Source organism: Colias eurytheme, chromosome 32, assembly GCF_061535395.1.
Source record: "Colias eurytheme isolate Ceu_HAF_F1 chromosome 32, ilColEury1 Martin Lab GWU primary, whole genome shotgun sequence".
NCBI classification, from domain to species: Eukaryota; Metazoa; Arthropoda; class Insecta; order Lepidoptera; family Pieridae; genus Colias; species Colias eurytheme.
In genome coordinates, this window is record NC_143011.1 from 268,402 (window position 1) to 291,600 (window position 23,199).

At 34.3% G+C, this 23,199-nt stretch overlaps 1 long non-coding RNA gene across 2 annotated transcripts; it reads right to left on the reverse strand.

Moving 5' to 3' along the window:
* Positions 1-35: 35 nt before the first annotated feature.
* Positions 36-22,926, reverse strand: LOC149895088 (uncharacterized). 2 transcript variants are annotated; one of them, XR_016458550.1, is made up of 5 exons: positions 22,892-22,926; positions 22,518-22,616; positions 1,272-1,693; positions 844-987; positions 36-443 (listed from the first exon to the last, which is right to left on the reverse strand). It is a non-coding gene; the product is annotated as an uncharacterized LOC149895088 (long non-coding RNA). The 2 variants fall into 2 exon arrangements; XR_016458549.1 differs by lacking the exons at positions 1,272-1,693; positions 22,518-22,616; positions 22,892-22,926 and having other exon boundaries at positions 844-1,260.
* Between the last annotated feature and the right edge of the window lie 273 nt (positions 22,927-23,199).

The following is a 23,199-nucleotide window of genomic DNA, read 5'->3' on the forward strand; positions in this document are numbered from 1 at the left end:
TAATTATTTTTGAATTGCGAATAAAACAACAATAATTGAAACTAAAATGGTTTTATTAACATGACTATATTATTCAACTAATGGTAACAGTAATACATTTTTTCATACAACTTAAATAAAATCTATACATAAAAAAAACGTAGGAAAATACACTTGAATATTTTTTGGGTGCGATTTACAAAATAATAATCGAAGCAAAAAATATGCTACCCCGGGCTAGACGTAAACAGTAGTGCATGGATAAACTTAAAATTTTGAATAAGTAAATATTATAAAAACAGGTCGGATCAACATATTAAAGGCTAAACATATAATATAACATCTTGCTAAGACCAATAGGAGCGTAACAATGCGGATAAAGCCACGGAGCACGATGGTGGTCTGTTTCGTGCTTTCACGTGTTTCTTCTTAGTGACGCTGCTTTGAGCACCTGGCGCGTCTGGCTGAAATTGTTTAAAATATGAATACATATTTTTGTTATCCTTTTTCACATGCATGAGTATGAGTATCAATCAAAAATCAAGAATAGTCCATAATAAAGATTAGATTGAAATTCAATTTATGAATAGATATATATATATATATGAATTCTTGAAAGTCACAACTTTGGTTTTTAACAGCGATGTTTATTATAAAACTTATTGTTTGTGATGAGAGTTTTATAGTTAGAAATTAAAGATTTTAATGTATTTTACAACAAATATAGTTAATAGTATAAATTTATAAAAAAATATATTTTGTTCTAATAGTAACAGAGGTTGCATTGAGAAAAATATTTTTGATCAATACTGTAGTTTGATCGTTTCATAAACAAAAATTAGGCCAAAAATATAATTAACATACTTAACTGGTGATTCCATTTTGTACTGATACAAAGCCTGTTTTATATATGTACAATATTTTGACTTCAATTATTCTTTTTATTGGTTGTGTCATTCCTCCTCCTGATGAAACTGTCTTTATGTTATAGAGTAATTTATGGCATTTCTGAAAAAAAAAATCCACATTTAATGAAAACCTTCAATTTGTCAAAACTAAATCAAATAATTGGGACCACCACATTGCAGGCAGCTTTCAAATAAAAAAAAAGAATTCTCAAAATCGGTTTTCTCAGTGAAAAATTATGATGTAACAACGCGAAAAAGAGAATAAGTCCAATTTCGAAGTCGATTAAAATGTAAATTTAATCATGATGTGTTATTTATTACATTTATACAGTTTAAATGTTTCACAAACAGGAATTAGGTCAATAAATATATTATGAACTTAACTTGATATTTTTTCTCATCAAAACTTTATATGTAATGTAAAATATTTTGCCCTCAAGTCCTTTTATTGGTAAAATAAGTAGTATCTTTCTTCCTATGGATGAAACTGGTCTTTTATATTTTCCTATTTCTACTGGGATTCAATTGTGGCGTTTCTGAAAAAAAAAAATTTATAAAATATTTGATTATCCTCATTTTTTATCACTGGCAATCATTTTAAACGTTTTAATACACTTTTTTTAAATTTATTGAGAGTTTTGCATCCATACTTTTGTTATCTAAACTTAATCAAGATATTATGTTTTTTTAATGCTCCTTTTTAGACAAACAGGAATTATGCCAAACAAATATAATATACTTAACTTGTGATTTAATGTTGTCATATTAAACCTATTCTTTTGTGTTGTTTGTCCGTCTTCTGCGATCTGGAAAATATGAAATATATGAAATATTATATAAGTTGTATCATAAATTTAGAAAGATAATAAGAAGATTATAAAAGATAATATAAACCTATGACAAATATCCGCAAAAAGGAACACTGTTTTCAATTTTTTTGACTGGCAGCGAGGTGTTTCACATCATACTGAGCAAATTATATCTGAAACTTTCTGTATTAATGCAAAACTACCACCTCCTCCTTTATCCAGGCTTGGGACTGGCTGCGATGAGGTAGAATAAAATAATCTCATAAAATTTATTCTATTCACCCTCAAACACAGGCGGAGTTACCTAACTACCGTCTAAGTACTCGATATACACTAATTACTACTATTATACTTAACTATAAAAGAAATAAAAATTGTAAAGTGTGTATATGATTGACACGTGTTTAAGTAAAGCGTTATGCGTGTAATAAAATAAAATTAAATAAATATAACCATGATTCTATCAAAAATACATACTTAGGTATACACGTAAATAAAATGTATGAATAAAATATCTACATTCTACATCAATAATTTACACGATCTAAATTAATTTACTCTAGTTTACTCTAGTCTATATACCTATAAACTAAACTTAATTGATTTTATGTACACAAAAATATAGTTTGTGTTGTGCATGTAAGTTTATGTTAAAAAACAAAATTGATTGATCTACATAGAAAATTGAAGCATAGCGAGACAAAATATTTAAATATTACTGTAAAATGCGCTCAGCGAATGTAAAAGTACGATATTAGAAGTAATGATGTAGCGCGTTGTACTGTAAATATACGTCGGACGTGATGCAATTTATAAAAATGAAATGATAGCCCTTCGAATATAGAATAACGATGGATCATGAAAGACGATAGCGGGCGCTTTTAGTCCAACGGAAGGAATGGATCCGCGGACGGTACCGGGCCGGTGTCGGGCGGAGCTGCGCGCGAGCGGCCTCGCTCGGCGGCGAGACGTGGCCGGGCCGGCGCGCGCCGCGGCGGGCGCAGGAGCGGCTCTGTCGCAGAGGTGAGTGCGGTGCCCTAAGTCGCTTTGCATTGGCGCTGCGTCGCGCCTGCAGTGATGGCGGTGGCTAGATGTAGACAGTGTCGAAACAATAGAATATTACGATTGATAATGCGGGGCGTTTCTCTCAAGTTATATGTTTCGGAGATTCCTCGCGATTAATTTCAACGTCCGCCATGATCGTAAATAATAAAAAAAGAATCAGTGCGCACAACTGGCGCGGTTGGCTGTCGGGCGGCAAGTGTCGGTCGAACTGACACCCCCCAACCAGCCAAACTACTGACTCAAGGAAAATGTCATTGTCACTTGTCATTGTCATAAATTCATTCGTTAAAACTTCAAGTCTTACTATGTCAATATTCAAACTCACAACTTTACCAGTAGATGGCGTTATTACCAACTGAATAAATCAATACTCCGACACGGCCATTCTGACAAATAGCGCGTTCTCGCGCGATTTCTAAACCTATTTAGCTCTGGTCACAACTTTTCGTCAAGGTTTGTAACGTAGAACCTACATAAAGCGCGAAGCTTCCCATGTAGAGCCAACACATGAAGCGCGGAACTTCCCATATAGAGTCAACACATGAAGCGCGGAGCTTCCAATGTAGATAGAGCCAACACATGAAGCGCGAAGCTTCCAATGTAAAGTCAACATACGAAGCGCGAAGCTTCCAATGTAGATAGAGCCAACACATGAAGCGCGAAGCTTCCAATGTAGATAGAGCCAACACATGAAGCGCGAAGCTTCCAATGTAGATAGAACCAACACACGAAGCGCGAAGCTTCCAATGTAGATAGAGCCAACACATGAAGCGCGGAGCTTCCAATGTAGATTCAGCCAACACATGAAGCGCGGAGCTTCCAACGTAGATAGAGCCAATACATGAAGCGCGGAGCTTCCAATGTAGTTAGAGCAAACACACGAAGCGCGGAGCTTCCAATGTATTTAGAGCAAACACATGAAGCGCGGAGCTTCCAATGTAAAGTCAACACACGAAGCGCGAAGCTTCCAATGTAGATAGAGCCAACACATGAAGCGCGGAGCTTCCAATGTAGATTCAGCCAACACATGAAGCGCGGAGCTTCCAATGTAGGGCCAACACATGAAGCGCGGTGTTTCCGATGTAGGGCCAACACATGAAGCGCAAAGCTTCCAATGTAGTGCCAACACATGAAGCGCGGAGCTTCCAATGTAGGTAGAGCCAACACATGAAGCGCAAAGCTTCCAATGTAGTGCCAACACATGAAGCGCGGAGCTTCTAATGTAGGGCCAACACATGAAGCGCGGAGCTTCCAATGTAGATAGAACCAACACATGAAGCGCGGAGCTTCCAATGTTTAATTTACGCGTGCAGCACATGGATTCCAACGCTAATCTTCCGCATGAAGCGCGGAGCTTCCAATGCTAAATTTACGCCATCGGCTCCTCTTAGGAAAGGAAAAAGAAACAAGCGTCTAGAGATGCGATCATTTATTAGCATTGATCAACAAAATAAATTGTAAACATTTCTACTAACCAAAACATCAACAACAAAAATAAAGGAAAAATCATCATATCGCAACCGTGGACATAATAAATACAATCGTGTATCTCAACAAATGCCGTTTACTTGGCGACTAATCATTTTATTTTAACATAACTCAATATTTAATTATTAATTTTTAAAGCCGATTAGAAAAATAAAACTCACTCTTATTACAAATCATCAAATTGATTAGACATTTCTGGTAAACTCATAGGATATTTACTCAGCTTTTCATGACACACATATTGCGCACGGTATTCGAATACAGCTCACGAAAATCAATACACAACCTGTCAGAGCCATCCTTCTTCTTCACGAGGATCGCCGGGCTTGAAAATGGCGACGTACTCTCGCTGATAATGTTTTTAGACTGGAGGTCAACTATTATGTCAATCATGGCCTTGCGTTCCGCGGGGGCCAGGCGATAAGGTTGACGCTGCACTATTTTGTTCGGATCTTATAATCTAATTTCCATCTCACCTGTTGTTACGACCGTCTGAGAGTTCCCCTTTACGAAGTTCTCATTAAAATTTTCAATAATAGCACGTAAACGAGCAATATCTTAGATGTCCGTAAGGTAGGTATCGATTGCTTCTATATCGGCACTTTGCAAAGCACAAACGTGCGCACGAACATCGCGAGAAACGTGAACGTCTTTATTTTTAATTATTAAGTTTACCCCGAGTCGCGTAAAAACATCAAATTTTTTTTTAACATCATCCATCTCTATAGGCAAAGTAATACGGGAAAAAGAATGAGTGAAAGTGGAACCAATACCAGTTAAACGCGTAAATAAAAAAATAAAAAAATCTCGTACACCGGTCATAACGTCAGCGATAGGTTTACGAATGAGCGAGCAGTTAGATTCACTATCTACGAGGGCTTGTAATTGAAATCTACCAACAATAATTTTAACAAGCGGCGATTCTGACTACACACACACATTAACGGACTTTATATCATTACTTTTTTTTAAATTTTTCGTCGCGTTGTTTAGAGAAACACACCTCCTCTGTATGCCCCAATTTGCGACAATAAGTGCACTGAACATTTTTATCGACAGGCGGGGAACATTTTAATTGAGACGTTTCCGAATGTGAAACCTTAGTGTGCGAACGGAATTTACAATTTCGCTTATAGTGCCCCATTTTGCCGCAATTGTGGCACATAACATGGTCATTTGTTTCAATTTTACGCTGCTTAAAGTCACTACAAAAAGAGCTCGAAGTTGAAGGTCGTTTATTATTTTTATTAATTTGAGGGTAGGTAGCAAGGTGTCTATCCAATGTTACAAAGTCCGTGGGGGTATTTTTTAATAAATCTGATCGTACCTGATTGTCAGAGATACCTGATATGACGACTTCGATCTTGTTCGCCTCGCTCCACGCCGTCTCCAGTCGATCGATCATCGCCAGCTTGTTGGTGGAGTATTCCACGTAGCTAGCGGCGCGGTCACTCGTGTATTGCACCATGTCCCGGAAAAGGTCGTGGAAACGCTTGATGGAGGCAAATTGTCTTGTTAACCGCTCCTTCGCTTCATCCCACGTATTGCACAAAGGATATGATTTGGACGCCCACTTGCGTGCTCGGCCGCGTAGATGCGTAAAAGCAGCATTTCTCGTTTCATAATCCGTCCATGAGTTCTGTGTCCGGTGGTGGTCGATTTCGGCACACCATTGCGCCGCCGTAAACTCGCAATCGTCAGGATCGAACGACGGAATGTACACTTCAGTGGGTTTCATCTTCTTCACAGGTGGTTTGGAGTTTGGAGTTTGGTTTTCGTTATTGTGAAAAGTCTCCGCCATTCCACGGAAAAACGAAGCCCACATCTCAGGAGGCACATTAGGAAAAGCACTATTATTAGGCACGTTACGGTTTTCGGTACCTCGTGGCGTAGATTGTTCGTCGCAGTTTGATTCGGCGGATTGGTTCGCTGATTCTCGGAAATATGTCTCGCTCGTAGTAGCAGGGTGTCGGTTAAGTACACTGGAGGAATGATGGTCAGATCCCACCGCTGCTTTCGGAGATTCCTCGCGATTAATTTCAACGTCCGCCATGATCGTAAATAATAAAAAAAGAATCAGTGCGCACAACTGGCGCGGTTGGCTGTCGGGCGGCAAGTGTCGGTCGAACTGACACCCCCCAACCAGCCAAACTACTGACTCAAGGAAAATGTCATTGTCACTTGTCATTGTCATAAATTCATTCGTTAAAACTTCAAGTCTTACTATGTCAATATTCAAACTCACAACTTTACCAGTAGATGGCGTTATTACCAACTGAATAAATCAATACTCCGACATATGTATTAATATTTATATTACATCTCATATTATAATATGTCATAATTGTGCTAACCTAACCAAAATATTTGCGTATTTGAAAAAAAAATGGACAGATCACGGATACACAAAATAAAAACAATTTTATGTTCCTATAAATAATTGTTATTTATTTTAAGTATCAAATTTGATAAATGTTTTTATTTTTTTATTTTTATTAAGAATTTCCAACAAAGAAAACATAATTTATAAACTCTTAATAGTTAATACTAAAATAGCTTATCGTATAATAACAATATATTATGTTTCTTTACTTATAGGAAATTACAACAATCGTATATTTAAACGGATAACAATATCATGTTAGTTTAATGAAAAAATGAAATACAATTTCTGATGCAGGAAATACAAACAAACAAATAATAATTTACCAAAGTAGATCCAAAACAAATTTGCAATAATATCGTTTTTACTAATATTACTAATTACTAATTAAAAAACTAATGCTGACTACTATTATTATTATTACAATTTATTGTAAATAGTATGGTGCTTATCGACATGTTTCATTGAAATGTTTATTAAGAATACGCTTGAATACCGCAAGTGAATTGTGAAATATATCAATTTCACGCGACTTTGCTGCAACAACGTTGTACTCATGGGTAAGTCTAACTATTGGGGAATGCTTCCATAAGTTTGTTCGAAATGGAAGAGTTCTGAGTATAGCGCAGGGATATCGAGGGATCCTGGCGGGGACATTAATACATATTCTGCCCAATAATTCAGAAGAATCAATACAATTATTAATTATTTTATATAAGAAAAATATATCTAACATTGTACGTCGAGATTTTAAGCTCAACATCTTGAAGTTATTGAGTCTGTCCAGATAACTTGTGCAGGTTTTACCAATTCCAGTTCTGAATGCTAGACAACGGACCAGTAATTTTTGTAAACGCTCGATCCGAATTATATGCGTTTGATAAGATGGGTTCCAGACTGTACAACAATACTCCAGACGACTACGAACGAAGTTGTTGTAAAGTACAAGCGCTGTTTTAGGATCCTTGAATTCTTTGGAGCACCGTAGGATGAAGCCAAGCGATCGATATGATGCAGCTAATATGTTGTAGTAGTGAGATGTAAAACGTAATTGTTGAGTGAATGTTATCACTATCATGTAAACAAAATTTAAATGGACATGTTTATTAATATTATTTTATTAATATACCGTGAAATATTCACAAAACGAAAGATGTCGTTTACTTTAAAAGTCAAAGCAGTATCATGAAAGGTCGGGAACCTTCAGAGGCTGGGACATGTTACCCAGGCATTTTTTTTTCTCTTTTTCATATAAATCGCATTTTACTTTTCCAAAAAGCTGGTACATCTCAGTAAAATGAGCATTCTTTCGATTTCTTTTGCTGCAAAGATTTCGTAGTGGGATTATGTTGTAGGCAATAAAAAGACAAAAAAAGCAAAACAAAATATTGTTCATTGACTATTAAATAAAAATAATCATACTTTTACATTTAAGTTGTGCTTTAAATTCAGTGATTTAACTTTATTTATGGTTATTTCCGAGATACCAAATTAGGCTTATTTTTCCGAAATTAACCGAATAGAAATAATATTTATTAACTATCAAATTATGTGGTAATATAAAATGTGCTAACCCTAAGCTTCTTTTGATGCTGAGCAATGTTGTAAAATATAGATCGCTACATTATTAGGTAATTTTGCCTATCATTGTAACTTTTGTTTAAAACAACCTTCAGTGGTAGTTATAATATTTCAAACGTTATTTAATGACATATTATGAGTAAAAGAAACCTGTGTTTTCGCCATCATGCACAAACTATCAACTTGAATTTTCACCATTTTTTTTTCCCGCGAAATGACACATGATATTCAATGAGTTACAACAAGTTGCTGATTTAAATTAGCGACACACACAATAGGCAGTGTTGACAGACAAATTAACCAACTATTTTACACCAAATACTTTGAATGTTGCCAAAGTATGAAGGTATTTTTGCAATTTAAAAATTGACTTATGAATTGATCTTCGGGCAAAGATATCCTTGGTAAAAAAATCACAATAAGACACTATGCATTTTCGAAGTAATTATGATATTGATTAATTGTTTTTGATAATGTAGTTTTTTTTTGCGTTGGAAAATATTCAAGAATATGGTTATCATACTAACAAAAGATGTTTTCAACTCTTAGAGTATTTCATACATTTTACATTGTCTTAATAAAATATTGTAAATAACAAAAACTTATAGGTGATACGTAAACATAAATGTTCTACTTATGTATCTAATAAAAACTAAAATTATATTTTATAGATATATTATATGCATGTGAAAAAAGCAATTGATTGTACTTAGTATAACAATTCTTCAATTCTCGATTTAGGTTTGGAGTTTGTACGATAACCGTACTTACTACATAGTCACTTTAATTATTTTAAGCAAGCAAGCAATGAAATGTTTCAAATTACAAAATAAATAACCAGTCGACCAGCTGTATTCCAACATTAGGTACATTAAGATAAAATGTATTTTACATAATGATAGTATGTACTTTATATACAATGAGTTCTTAATATTACAGGTTAACGTTGACTTTTTTTTAAATTACACATAGTATAAACTATAACGTATTAAGAAGAATTTAGAGAAGATATAAAGAAGAGAAAGAAGAATAGGCACAGTGGTGTAATTAAATAACACGAAACGAAAAGGGCGAGTTACATAAGAAGGTATAGCGAAAAAATAGAAGAGTTGCCTGATACTTTAATTCAATAAAGTTTCTCTCGAAGAAGAGAAGGCAGAGTAAAAGTAAGGAAGAAAGTTTTTATTTTTGCAATACGAATTACAATATTATAACTTTAATTTATTTTAAAATAACTGTTGACAACGTAACGTGTATGTTAATATATTTTTTTTTCATAAGTACATAATAATCGACAACCAACATTTGTTTTAAACTTTAGTTCCATTTAAAACGAGATGAAAGAATAAATTTATACGAATACATTTTTTTATACTAAATTATAAAATAAATCTTGATCTTGCTTGATTGAGGTGATTCAAAATACTGGAATTACTAAATAAACGCTATACACATATATATCGAACTATTCCACCATACTTCAATACTGAATACAGTCAAGTATTTTTATGTAGGTAAATTAAAATTCATTAACTCCACTCGCTTGCAGGATCCGTGCGATCAACCCCACCGGGTGAGACCCTTTTGGGAAGCCCAGCGAGTGCGATCAGCAACCGGATAGAATTCATGTTCTTGTTTGGATGTCGTTTCAGAAAATATTATCATACAAATCAATCATAAAAGCATAGCCTTCAGTGTTGTATTTGATGTCGTTAATATTAGGATTTTAGTTTCATGTTCGTTCGGTTATAATTTGCACTTCAGTTTAGTTCCAAAACTTTGTGACCTCACATACGACGGCAACTGGATCATAATGCCATTTTTTTAAATTACATATATTATATTTACCGTGAACTTTCACTGTGATAGTCAATTTTCTTTGGCTTTTATCAAGGATTTTGTCCACTTACGACGTTTCCTTTGGTGAACAGAAAATTTCTTTTGTCAGCTTCGAGACATTTTTGGAGTGAGAAAAAGTCATCATGTCACTCATGTTTGTTTGGCTATTGCGTCTGACCAATGTTTTCATTGCTTTCTATATCTAATAGTAAAATGGCTATGACTGTTTATTATAATAGTAAAATGGCTATTTTAATTAGATAACGTATGTAATTCCAGTATTTGTTTCTTGTTTCGTTGATGCGGCAAATATATTCTTGATGTTCTATCATTATTATTTTTTCGTTTTTTTTTTTTGTTATTTTTTTTTTGTTCTTTTTAGTGTTTTTTTTTGTCTTTTTTTGTATATTTCTTTTTTCTGATATTTTTTATGTATTTTTTTTTGGTAGCTATTAAACAATTTGCCGTTTTAAATAAAATAATTAAAAATACATTTTAATTTATGCAAATTAAAGGCATACGAAATAATCTAAGAAGTAAAAATTCCACCCTTTATATTATTTACGTTAGTAACAAACGCTTGAATTTATTCGATGTGATGAATAACCATATTCTTGTTACAATATTTTTTACATAAAATACTCGTAAATGCATATGCATGCTTTGCGCAGGTGTGATTATTATAATATATAATCTGTAATCAAAGTTTCAATTTATGAGGATTCGGGTATAATTTACAATTTAAGTACTGAAAATGTTGTATATTATTATACCCAATCATAAGCTTTGCTTTGAATAGAAAAGAGGAGACAAGATGTACCTCTTATGTTTTATGGTGCTGAGTTTATATTTTGATACTTATAATAAAATAATGTTGATGATTGTTCCTTTATCTCCTCAAGAAGCATAGGGCTTCAATATATAGTTCATTCAGTAGATAAATAATAAATTAATACTAATAAAATATTCATAGATAAATTAATATAGTGGTTGGGTACTGAAAATGTGATGATTGGCGTACAGGGGGTCATCAGCTTTGCTTTGAAGAACACTTCAAGCAAAGAGAGACAAGATGTGCAACCAATGCTTTATGGTATCGAGTGTATTTTGATAAATAATAATACTAATAAAATATTCATAGATAAATTAATAAAGTGATTGGGTACTGAAAATGTGATGATTGGCGTACAATGGGTCATCAGCTTTGCTTTGAAGAACACTTCAAGCAAAGAGAGACAAGATGTGCTACCAATGCTTTATGGTATCGAGTTTGTATTTTGATAAATAATAAATTAATACTAAAAAAAATATTCATAGGTAAATTAATATAGTGGTTGGGTACTGAAAATGTGATGATTGGCGTACAATGGGTCATCAGCTTTGCTTTGAAGAACACTTCAAGCAAAGAGAGACGAGATGTGATACCAATGCTTTATGGTATCGAGTTTGTATTTTGATAAATCATAAATTAATACTAAAAAAATATTCATAGGTATATTAACCCTTAGCTGGTATCGCCTTTTTTGGCAACACTACCGGTATCGTGGGTCAAATTTTACCCATACCAAACAATGTGTTGTAGAACGTTGATTTTTTATAATTTGTATAAAATATGGTTAGTCATGAAATAAACAAATATTTTTTCACAAAATTAACTTTGTTTTATTTTAGAATATATAAAAAAATATCATGTTTTACACGCATTTGTAACTAACCTTATTTTTTGGCACTTTTTGGTTAGTGTGAACTTAAAACATAAAAAAAAATAGAAATGTAAGAAAAAATTTAACTAAAAGATATTTATGGCACTTCTCATATCTTTATAATAACAAAAAAATATATTACTTCTGAGATCAGCATAAAATAAAAAAAATGACAACCAAAACCAAAATGACTTCTACCATCAACCATCATCCTCATCTTCTTCGCTCTCATCTCTCGTATTTTCTCTTATTCTCGTATTCTCCTCTTTCTTTTTCACTGTCGTCAGAACTTACTCCAAAATACTGTCTTCTGAGCAACTAACAGGTTAGGGACTGTCTCGATCGTCGTCGATGATTTCGTCGTCACAAAGTTGGGTTATATTTGGTGTCCTTTCATTTTCCGATTCCAAATTATCACTTAAGTCGTCTATATCAACTCCTCGATTTGTCTATCGTTCAAAAAGCCTCCATTGTATAACAAATAAACACTAAAACAAAAAAAGTACGTAATTACATCCAGTGAAAAAAGTTACTTATTTGGTGTCGTGGGTCAAACGTGACCCAGACAGCTACTTACCTCCTCTCCTAAGATAGTCCCAGCGCTGCACTTCCACCCCCCGCCGCAGCTAGTGAAGCACTGAGAATACGTAGAAGCGCACAGTCGTTGCATAAATATTAAAAGAATTATAACCGAAAATGTTCGCTTCTGGGTCAAATTTGACCCACGATACCTGCTAAGGGTTAATATAGTGGTTGGGTACTGAAAATGTGATGATTGGCGTACAATGGGTCATCAGCTTTGCTTTGAAGAACACTTCAAGCAAAGAGAGACGAGATGTGCTACCAATGCTTTATGGCATCGAGTTTTATTTTGATAAATAATAATACTAATAAAATATTCATAGATAAATTAATAAAGTGATTGGGTACTGAAAATGTGATGATTGGCGTACAATGGGTCATCAGCTTTGCTTTGAAGAACACTTCAAGCAAAGAGAGACAAGATGTGCTACCAATGCTTTATGGTATCGAGTTTGTATTTTGATAAATAATAAATTAATACTAAAAAAAATATTCATAGATAAATTAATAAAGTGATTGGGTACTGAAAATGTGATGATTGGCGTACAATGGGTCATCAGCTTTGCTTTGAAGAACACTTCAAGCAAAGAGAGACGAGATGTGATACCAATGCTTTATGGTATCGAGTTTGTATTTTGATAAATAATAAATTAATACTAAAAAAATATTCATAGGTATATTAATATAGTGGTTGGGTACTGAAAATGTGATGATTGGCGTACAATGGGTCATCAGCTTTGCTTTGAAGAACACTTCAAGCAAAGAGAGACGAGATGTGCTACCAATGCTTTATGGCATCGAGTTTGTATTTTGATAAATAATAATACGAATAAAATATTCATAGATAAATTAATAAAGTGATTGGGTACTGAAAATGTGATGATTGGCGTACAATGGGTCATCAGCTTTGCTTTGAAGAACACTTCATGCAAATTTTTAAATTGTTAAAATACCTTCATACTTTGGCAACATTCAAAGTATTTGGTGTAAAATAGTTGGTTAATTTGTCTGTCAACACTGCCTATTGTGTGTGTCGCTAATTTAAATCAGCAACTTGTTGTAACTCATTGAATATCATGTGTCATTTCGCGGGAAAAAAAAATGGTGAAAATTCAAGTTGATAGTTTGTGCATGATGGCGAAAACACAGGTTTCTTTTACTCATAATATGTCATTAAATAACGTTTGAAATATTATAACTATCACTGAAGGTTGTTTTAAACAAAAGTTACAATGATGGGCAAAATTACCTAATAATGTAGCGATCTATATTTTACAACATTGTTCAGCATCAAAAGAAGCTTAGGGTTAGCACATTTTATATTACCACATAATTTGATAGTTAATAAATATTATTTCTATTCGGTTAATTTCGGAAAAATAAGCCTAATTTGGTATCTCGGAAATAACCATAAATAAAGTTAAATCACTGAATTTAAAGCACAACTTAAATGTAAAAGTATGATTATTTTTATTTAATAGTCAATGAACAATATTCTGTTTTGCTTTTTTTGTCTTTTTATTGCCTACAACATAATCCCACTACGAAATCTTTGCAGCAAAAGAAATCGAAAGAATGCTCATTTTACTGAGATGTACCAGCTTTTTGGAAAAGTAAAATGCGATTTATATGAAAAAGAAAAAAAAATGCCTGGGTAACATTTCCCAGCATCTGAAGGTTCCCGACCTTTCATGATACTGCTTTGACTTTTAAAGTAAACGACATCTTTCGTTTTGTGAATATTTCTCGGTATATTAATCAAATAATATTAATAATCATATCCATTTAAATTTTGTTTACATGATAGTGATAACATTCACTCAACATTTATCAAATTTGATACTTAGAATAAATAACAATTATTTATAGGAACATAAAATTGTTTTTATTTTGTGTATCCGTGATCTGTCCATTTTTTTTCAAATACGCAAATATTTTGGTTAGGTTAGCACAATTATGACATATTATATGAGATGTAATATAAATATTAATACATACAACTTGAGAGAAACGCCCCGCATTATCAATCGTAATATTCTATTGTTTCGACACTGTCTACATCTAGTCACCGCCATCACTGCAGGCGCGACGCAGCGCCAATGCAAAGCGACTTAGGGCACCGCACTTACCTCTGCGACAGAGTCGCTCCTGCGCCTCCCACGGCCGGCCGCCGGCTCCGGAACTCACGACCTACCGCCTTGCAGAGGACTCTCGACACGCATTTCCACCTGTCACCGAGCCGATAAGGTCCATTCAAATCCATTTAAATTCCTATGAACCAAGCAGCTGCTATGACTTTACATATCCATTATAACATTATTATATATAAGAAAAGTTCAGTCAATTTTATAAATTACTGTCACCGCCACTGACATATAAATACTCGACAATGCGCATACAACCTTAAAACCAATAACAAACTTATACATTCGCTCTCGCATTTTACTTTAATACAAATAATTTGTTACACAGTGTTTCAACTTTAACGTAGAATCAATTCGTTTTTTAATGTTAGCGTCGTGATGATAAGAGTTCATAAAAAAATACGCACAATGTAAACGTTGGCAACATGATTTGATTTTAATAATTGATTTCTGATATAGAACGGAGGTGAACAATTTCATTCCAGGAAGCCGAGTGTGTAATGCTTGCAAGTGTAACTCGTCAATCTACCAAGCAAAGTGAATAGTGTAATGCATGGTGGGAAATCCCTAAAGTAACTGTGGAATGACGACGTTATTTACGTAAGGTTTACCGTTGATTAATTTTTCCCTATGTACAAGAAGCATTAAATCGTTCCTATCCCGTACGCGACCTAATGCCACGTACAACTGTCCGTGACTAAATACGTCCGATCTTAAATCTATGCCGACCCTATTAATAGTTTGACCTTGACTCTTATGAATGGTCATTGCATAACACACCTGAAGGGGAAATTGCAATCGACACATTTCTATTGGACTATTATGATCAATGGGGGCTTTAAACATGATTCGCGGTATAAAGAACAATTCGGCTATTCCCGGTTTGCGAACTGTTATTAATCGAGGTGAAGTCGCTACGATTATAACTTTTGTACCATTAACTAAATGATCTGAAAAACTAAGGTTACGAATTATTATACAAATACATCCTACTTTTAAAGTGAGATCGTGTTCTGGTATACCTTTAGGGTGCATACTATTCAACACGTCTACGCCTAAATACAATTCGTCAGTGTCATCCGTAGCCGTTTTATCTACTGAATAGAAATGTAAAAGGTCGCCTGACAAACGGTCTAATACAGTCCTATTTATTTCTCTAATATTTGAATTGTGAGTGGAAAGAATGGCCCTACCTATACAAACTTCTGGCTCGTGTTCTAAAAGGAAATCCGAAAAAACAAAATTAATTAACTCATTTAAATCAGTAGTAAATGATAAAAGTGAAAGGTCTATTAAATTTTGACAAGATCTACCGACCTTTACCGAATGTAAAGGCAAATTATTTGAACCTATTTGAAGTAAAAAATCGGAAAAAACACTATCTTCACTACACCTCTGAGGTGTAGTTAGTGAAAACGTCTTTAAACTCTGCCATAAGGGCGATGATTTTACTGACGCATTAAATATATCTGAATGACACTTGGCGTTGGTAACTACGGGCGGAATCTGACGAAAATCTCCAGCAAAAATGATAACCTTTCCCCCAAAACTTTTATTAGACTTTGTCAAGTCTTGCAAAGACCTATCTAACAAATGAATGAGGTACTTGTGTACCATCGGCGCTTCGTCGTAAATAATTAAATCGGAGTGTAGTATAAGTTCAGCTCTCTGGGTTCCGTTTGTTACATACCAATAGCCTAAATCGTCAATAGCGCTTAACGGATACTTAAACATACTGTGCGCAGTCATACCGCCGTCATAGTTCTGCGCGGCAATACCTGAACTCGCTGTGCATAAAACTACACCGTTTAGTACGCCCCTCACGTACGCTGCTATCGTATTTAATAGCAACGTTTTACCAGTGCCTGCCGGACCGTCTATATAAATAGCACTTTCGTTACTATTGCGAAAACCGTGATCAGTGAGCAAATTTTGCACATATTCGAACACTTGCCGCTGGTCATGAGACAGCTTGGGCGTCCAAACATCCACAAATTCGCGTAACCCGTCTGCATCGTGTAGAGCCTTCTCACGACCTAGTTCGGTGGTGTCATCGTGCGCGTCAGGCAAACCTTGCTCTAACAAACACGAACCATGTTTTCGCAATAGACGGTCAATTTGAACCAAGGCCTGGGTGTACGCTCTATCCGGATCGTTATTTACGCGGTTAAGTATATCTTCAGCTAGCTCATTTTTAAATTTTTCCCACAGTGTCGCTACTGCTACCCCGTTAACAGCCAATAATACAAAAAAGTTACGCAGGCGTGGTCCGGTCAAAAAACATGAAGCTTCCTGCATAGCTATCTCGTATTCGGCTTCATCGTTGGCGATACCAACGGCTTTAGCGGCCTCCTGGAATGTGTTACAATTTGGACCACCCAAGTTATAAAGATCCCTGTAACTACGGCAGGGGTGTAAAGCTAACAGTAATCTTAAATAAAATTGTTCACCTCTGTTGGGCGCGACCCAAAATAAACGCGTCACTATTTCTCCCCTCTGTCTTTTCGTTAAAAATTTACCGTTGGTCATATTATAAATGGTTGTATTTTTTGTTGAGGGGCGGCTGGAATGAACGATATACCTCTCGTAAAAATCTAAATATGTTAAACTATCGAATTCTTCACCGAGGGGACGATTAAAATACGTGACGAGATCCGAACCCGAATTCTGAACTGCACGCGCTTCATTTCCCGCCTTAAAAAAAATTGATTGATGATTTTCTAAATGCACGTCTAACATCTTTACAGTAGGCTCACGTCCCGTGACGTCAAACTCAAAAACTCTCCAAGCAGCCTCACCAGAACCGATGTATCGTTTTGTGACGTATTGTTCTATTTCGTTATTTTTTAGTTCATCTGGAACAATGGCGACTCGAGCCTCGTCTGGACCTTTAGTCATATATTTAAAGAGATATTTAATGACTGTTCGAGTGGACACTGATTCTAAATTTAAATGGCAATCATATCTAAGAAGAAGTGCAGCGTTGTATGGTACTATCCACAAATCACTAATTTCTACATCCCTCCCTCTGTATTTAATGGTGGCTGTATTCTTACTATTACGCTTTAAGTTAATAAACCCTTTATCATTACAATATGTGACTTCTGTCTCTGGTTTTGGGAAATAGCTTGTACATTTTTTTTTTTCACTATCCCAACATTTTAAATCTGTCCTATGCGGCGGACCGCATGGACCATGTACCATGTAATCTAAAACAGCTTTTCTTAATTTTCCATCAACTTCTGAAGCGTCAGGAATATCTGCTCTAATAAATTTATCCACATCAGTACCGTGAACGGGGCCACCACCCTCGACTGCAAAACATATATGAGCGTGTGGTAATCCCCGTTTTTGGAACTCTATTACATATAAAATATAAACAATTTTACCAAACCAAACCCCTGTGCGTAGATCCCTCAAAAGTTGTTGCAATTTAATGTTAAAAACTCTAGCACAAATTGAAGGCGTATTATGATGACCTGTTGTTGAATTTTGTATTTCAGGCCATTTGGGATTGCAAGTTAAAGTTAAAAGAAAAGATGGCAATCCTAATCTGTTAACTACTGCCATAGCATCCATATACTTTTGCTTCATATATCTAGGCCCCCCCGTGTAACTACTTGGCAAATAGACTCTACCAGGCACAACGCCACCCTCTCCTCGAATAGTCTCATCTACACTTATCTGCTGTAAAACTGACTCTACTTCTCTTAATGGAGCGGAACGGAGAGCATTATCCGTGTTACCTTTTTGGATGTTATACAGGTAACGAAGTCTTTCTTCTAAAATCCTACATTGCATATCAACTAACCACTCTTCAGACAAACGATTAAAATCGTTGAAACGGGGTTCGCTCAGAAGGAGACATCTTACATATTTGTTCTGGGTTAGTTTTGCTCCATTATTGTCCGTTTTGTTAGGAAACCATCCAGGGTTACCGTGCGGATACAATAATGGATATTGAAAAGTTTCATATAGGGGGTGCATTATATCTACTGTGTGAGGCTTTTTGTCTCCAATTTTCCAGATTGCAATGGCGCGAGGAATGTAACGCTCCTGCTCATTGCTTATAATGGCAGCAATCTCGTTGCCTAAAGGCATATCACCGAGAATGTTGCCATGTGTGCGTCGTGTGGTGTGCTCAAAAATGAGGTGTGCGTAGTCAGATGGTTCTTGGCTCAGCCGCTTGAAGCACTCTATATAAGGATTGTGATTATGCAAGAAATTTGTAATCGATCGAATGACAGTTAAATCTAAATTTAAATTTGTAGCGAGGCTCTCTCGCTCACTGTTATCATAGATGTAAAGTCCAGCCGGATTAGTAGTTTCTGAGTACGCAAGATCGAAAACTCTGTGATAAACTCTCCCTTGAATTTTTAAAAATGATACCCCCGTTGTCGGATGTTGAAATCCGTGTGTAACGCCTAAAGCACTAAAAGCAAATAAATTATTATAAGCCCTAGGTTTATGCAAAAAAGAAGGAAAGCTATAGAATGGTTCATTTAATGGCGGGAAGTTTTGAACGTTATAAGCGCCAGCCCCACAGCACCACTTGATACGATTCTTTTCCTCAAAGAACAATCTAGCATTACAGTGCCTACACAAAAACGCCTCCCTATCTAATAATGAAATATTCTTAAAACTATACAATTTGACGACAGTTAAGCCGTCGCCACTCTTCGTACCTATTAAATTATTGGAATTCCGTAATTCCACGTCTAGATTTCGATTAACTTGATTGTACTTATCTACTGCTTGCCTATTAACCTCTGGATTATTCTGACTAAACTTTTGACTGGCCTGCCTATGGATCTCGGGATTGATCTCGTTATACTTCTGAACTGCCTGCCTATTAACCTCGGGATGATTTTTATTATATTTTGTGACCGCTTTTAAATGAGAATCTGCATCTATAGATCGCCTACCTGGTCGTCCCCTCTTACGTCCTACTTCTACTGATTTTACTGATGAACTATCCGAATCTTCGTTTATATTGTTTTGTTTGTGTGCTTTAGATTTATTATATTTAACCGGTCTACCGCGTTTTTTAGTATTTTTACCTACAATCCTAACGTCGGGTAATTTTGTTATGCAGACAACGGGTGTCAGTGTTGTTAATTTAGGGTCGCGAATATTTTGAATTAAAACTTTTGGTTTTAGGGAATTTAATTTAGGGTCATATTTTGGGGGTATACCTTTATTAACTAAAACTATCGGTTTTAAATTAGACAATTTAGGGTCGTCTACAATAACTAATTGGTCGTCTACATTAACTAATTGGTTGTCTACACTAACTAAATCATTAATAATATTTACACTATGAAAATTATTTAAAATTATTTTATGAATTTGATATTGACTACCAAACGCCGGATTCCAAAACAAAAACTTTGCAAGAGTATCTAAATTGTTGCACTGAAAGAGACGTGCGGCTCCTACCGAATGCGAGTTATGGACGTATTTATTATTCGCGTCTACTTTATGGCTATTAAAAATAAAATATGAATTATTTGACCTCCAAAAAGATATCGTATTATTAGCGCCGGTGAAAAGGTAGCTATGTGTGGAGTCGTTATGTGCAGTGTGAAATATTTTATTTTTTAGGATTAATTTTAATTGTAAAGTGTAAGTGGCTATGTCGCTGTCACATGTGGGAAACAGTCCGTTGTCGATCCAACTATCGTTGTCTGCCATCGATTTAATATTAGCCAAATAGGTCCCTACACGTATATCAGAAGGCAATTCTTCAGGATATAAATGAGGATGATTATGCGCAACCCCAAGTGGTCTTACTTGAATGTATAACATGTCACCAAATTCTAAAATAGTGTCAATATTTTCCTGAGAAAATACGGCTCTATTTAGAATAGAAGAGTAAACAGCCGCGCATGTTGCCATCGCGACACATTGTGCGTTGTTACCCTTAAACCGGGGATCGGCTTGATGCGTTGACCCTTTAATAATAATTTGACCGATTAAAATAATAATAAAAACAGAATGAGATTTTATCAGGTCAGAAGTAACATAATATTTATATAATGCCGCACAATTTATTTATAATTTGTTAAGCAAATTGAAATGTCCCAAACAAAGAATAATGCGTTGTACCTATGATTATAAAATACAAATCCGTATGAAATATGTTAAAGAAAGTATCCCTAGTGAAATCACTACTTCATTTCTAAAATTTCGTAACACAAAAATATTAAATCGATTAGATATGGGTTGAGAATGAGATCCAAGATGAAAAAGGAGTCGAAACTACTCTAAAAAAATACTAAGCTCGTTACGAAATACGAATAGAAAATGTGGCGTCATTCTACCTTACCGCGCAATCTATAAAAAAAATATTCGCGACGATCTACGTTTCAGTATAATATTATACTCGTATAATCAAACATATCTAGAATTATTTATCATGTTAATTTTAATCCTATCAAAACTATGTACTTACGTAATATGATGGAATGTTATTATTTTATGGAAATAGTTTACATACTGTTATTGGCAATTATTAAATCATGTATAGGTATACATATAACTTATATATTTGTAATATCAAATTAAAATTAATCTCATTACCTATCAAGTAAAATTCTAGACTCTAGTAGGTATATGATACAACTCAGTCGTCCTTCCGTCTCCTATGTAATTCTAAAACCTGGTTTATAAATCTCGCTTTAATGTTGAAAGTAAGTACCTACCTACATCACTATCACTACATAGTATTAAACAAAGTCGCTTTCTCTGTCCCTATTTCCTTATGTCCCTTTGTATGCTTAAATCTTTGAAACTACGCAACGGATTTTGATGCGGTTTTTTTTATAGGTAGATAAGAGTGATTTAAGAGGAAGGTTTATGTGTATAATAACATCCATTAAATAGTGGAGAAGTACTGTTATTTTTGAGGTTTCTAATGTGATGTCGCAAATAATTTTATCAAACGCATTTTTTCCGCTTACATTGCAAACGCAGGCTGAACCCTACGAGTTTTATCAAAATAATATACTAAGTATTGTAAACATTGAAAAGGTCTATAGAAAAGTCCGTGATGGTTATATATAATATGTATATTATGTCTATCTCTTATGGATAACCCACAATAACTTTTTTCTGATATTTACTTACTTATTCAATTAATTAACTTCGCTACATAATGTGAAGAATGTGAAAAATTAATTGAAATTAAACCGAAAATATCAATACTTTATCTATACCCACAGATAAGTTAAAAATAAATAAATATAAAATAAAATATATAATATACGTTCAATTACATACAAATTTTTAAAGCGGTGGACCAATTTTAACTACTCACTGGCAGAAAGCTTTCATTGAAAAGAAAATAGGTAGGTATGTATCCTTATAACATACGTTAAAAATTAAAATACAGAACATTGATATACCTAACATGTGTTTGAATGATCAGAGACAATTTCATGATTTATAATAATTAATAATATTTTTACTTTTTAAGGATATTTACAATTTTTAATGAATTAAGTACCTAATATCTAATTTATTTTTATAATAAATATAATATCTATCACACAAAATGGCGACCGACGCCGTCCGCGGCGCGCGGCGCGCCCGCTCGTCGCGCGCGTTGCCGGTTCGTGATTCCCGCGCATTTCGATTTAAGTACAACAAATTAGGAAAAAAATATATTACCGACTTATTAGTTATTACCTACTACATTTATACATATTATTATATATTTTAAAATACTATCTTCTATTCTATTTGATGTTAAAGAAAATGACTTTATTCTGTAACCTATAAGGTAAGTACATAGACACACATGACAACAACGGTAATTACGTAGGTATTAAGATGTTAAACATCAGATACCAATTTTATAAAAAAAATCTTTGTTATTAAGCATTAAAAGTAGGTAAGTATCAACTTATTCAGAACATTTCAATTTGCACAAAAAAAGATAAAAGTGATTGATTACCTACCTAACAGAGCCTTATGAAAATATATATGTAGGTATATTAATTGACTTTAAACCTAATAAATTGAATAAAGCTTACCGGTAGCGATGCACGCCATAGCCGCTGCGTTGCCGCCATTGTTGCTAGATGATGCTTGGAACATGTTGAGGCACGAAGTCACGTAGAATCTCGAAGTTACTGAAAACGATAAATGACTATTTAAAAAAACAAAGCATTAAAAATCAGACATCACTTGTTTTTATTAAACCATTGAAAAAAAACAAAAGAATAAATCGTCATGAATTGAAATGAAGTCTTTTTATATTTTATAATAATTACCTAAAGTAACAAATTTAATTGTTAGTAAGAAAAATGTATAAAGAAAGACAACAATAAAACTCAAATCATTAATCACTCCAAGTACAATATGAGACCAATAATTAATTAATAATAAAATATGTAAATCGACTTACCCTGTGAACAGACGAAATGTTAATGGAAGAGAATTGGCGCGGGCGCGGGGTCTTTTATTCCGGAAGTAAAAATAATTGCAAACATTACGAAAAAAGTGGGAATAGACAATTTCACAGTTATGTATTTTTTTTTAAATATATTTTAATTAATAAGAAATAGGTATTTAAAATACGTAATCTAATCTAAAAAATATATTAAAATAATAATAAAATAATTTAGAAACAATAATATGTATTTAAATATTAAAATCCAACTGTTAGTAATGCTACGGCCACACTACCGCGATATGCCAATAATTATTGCCACA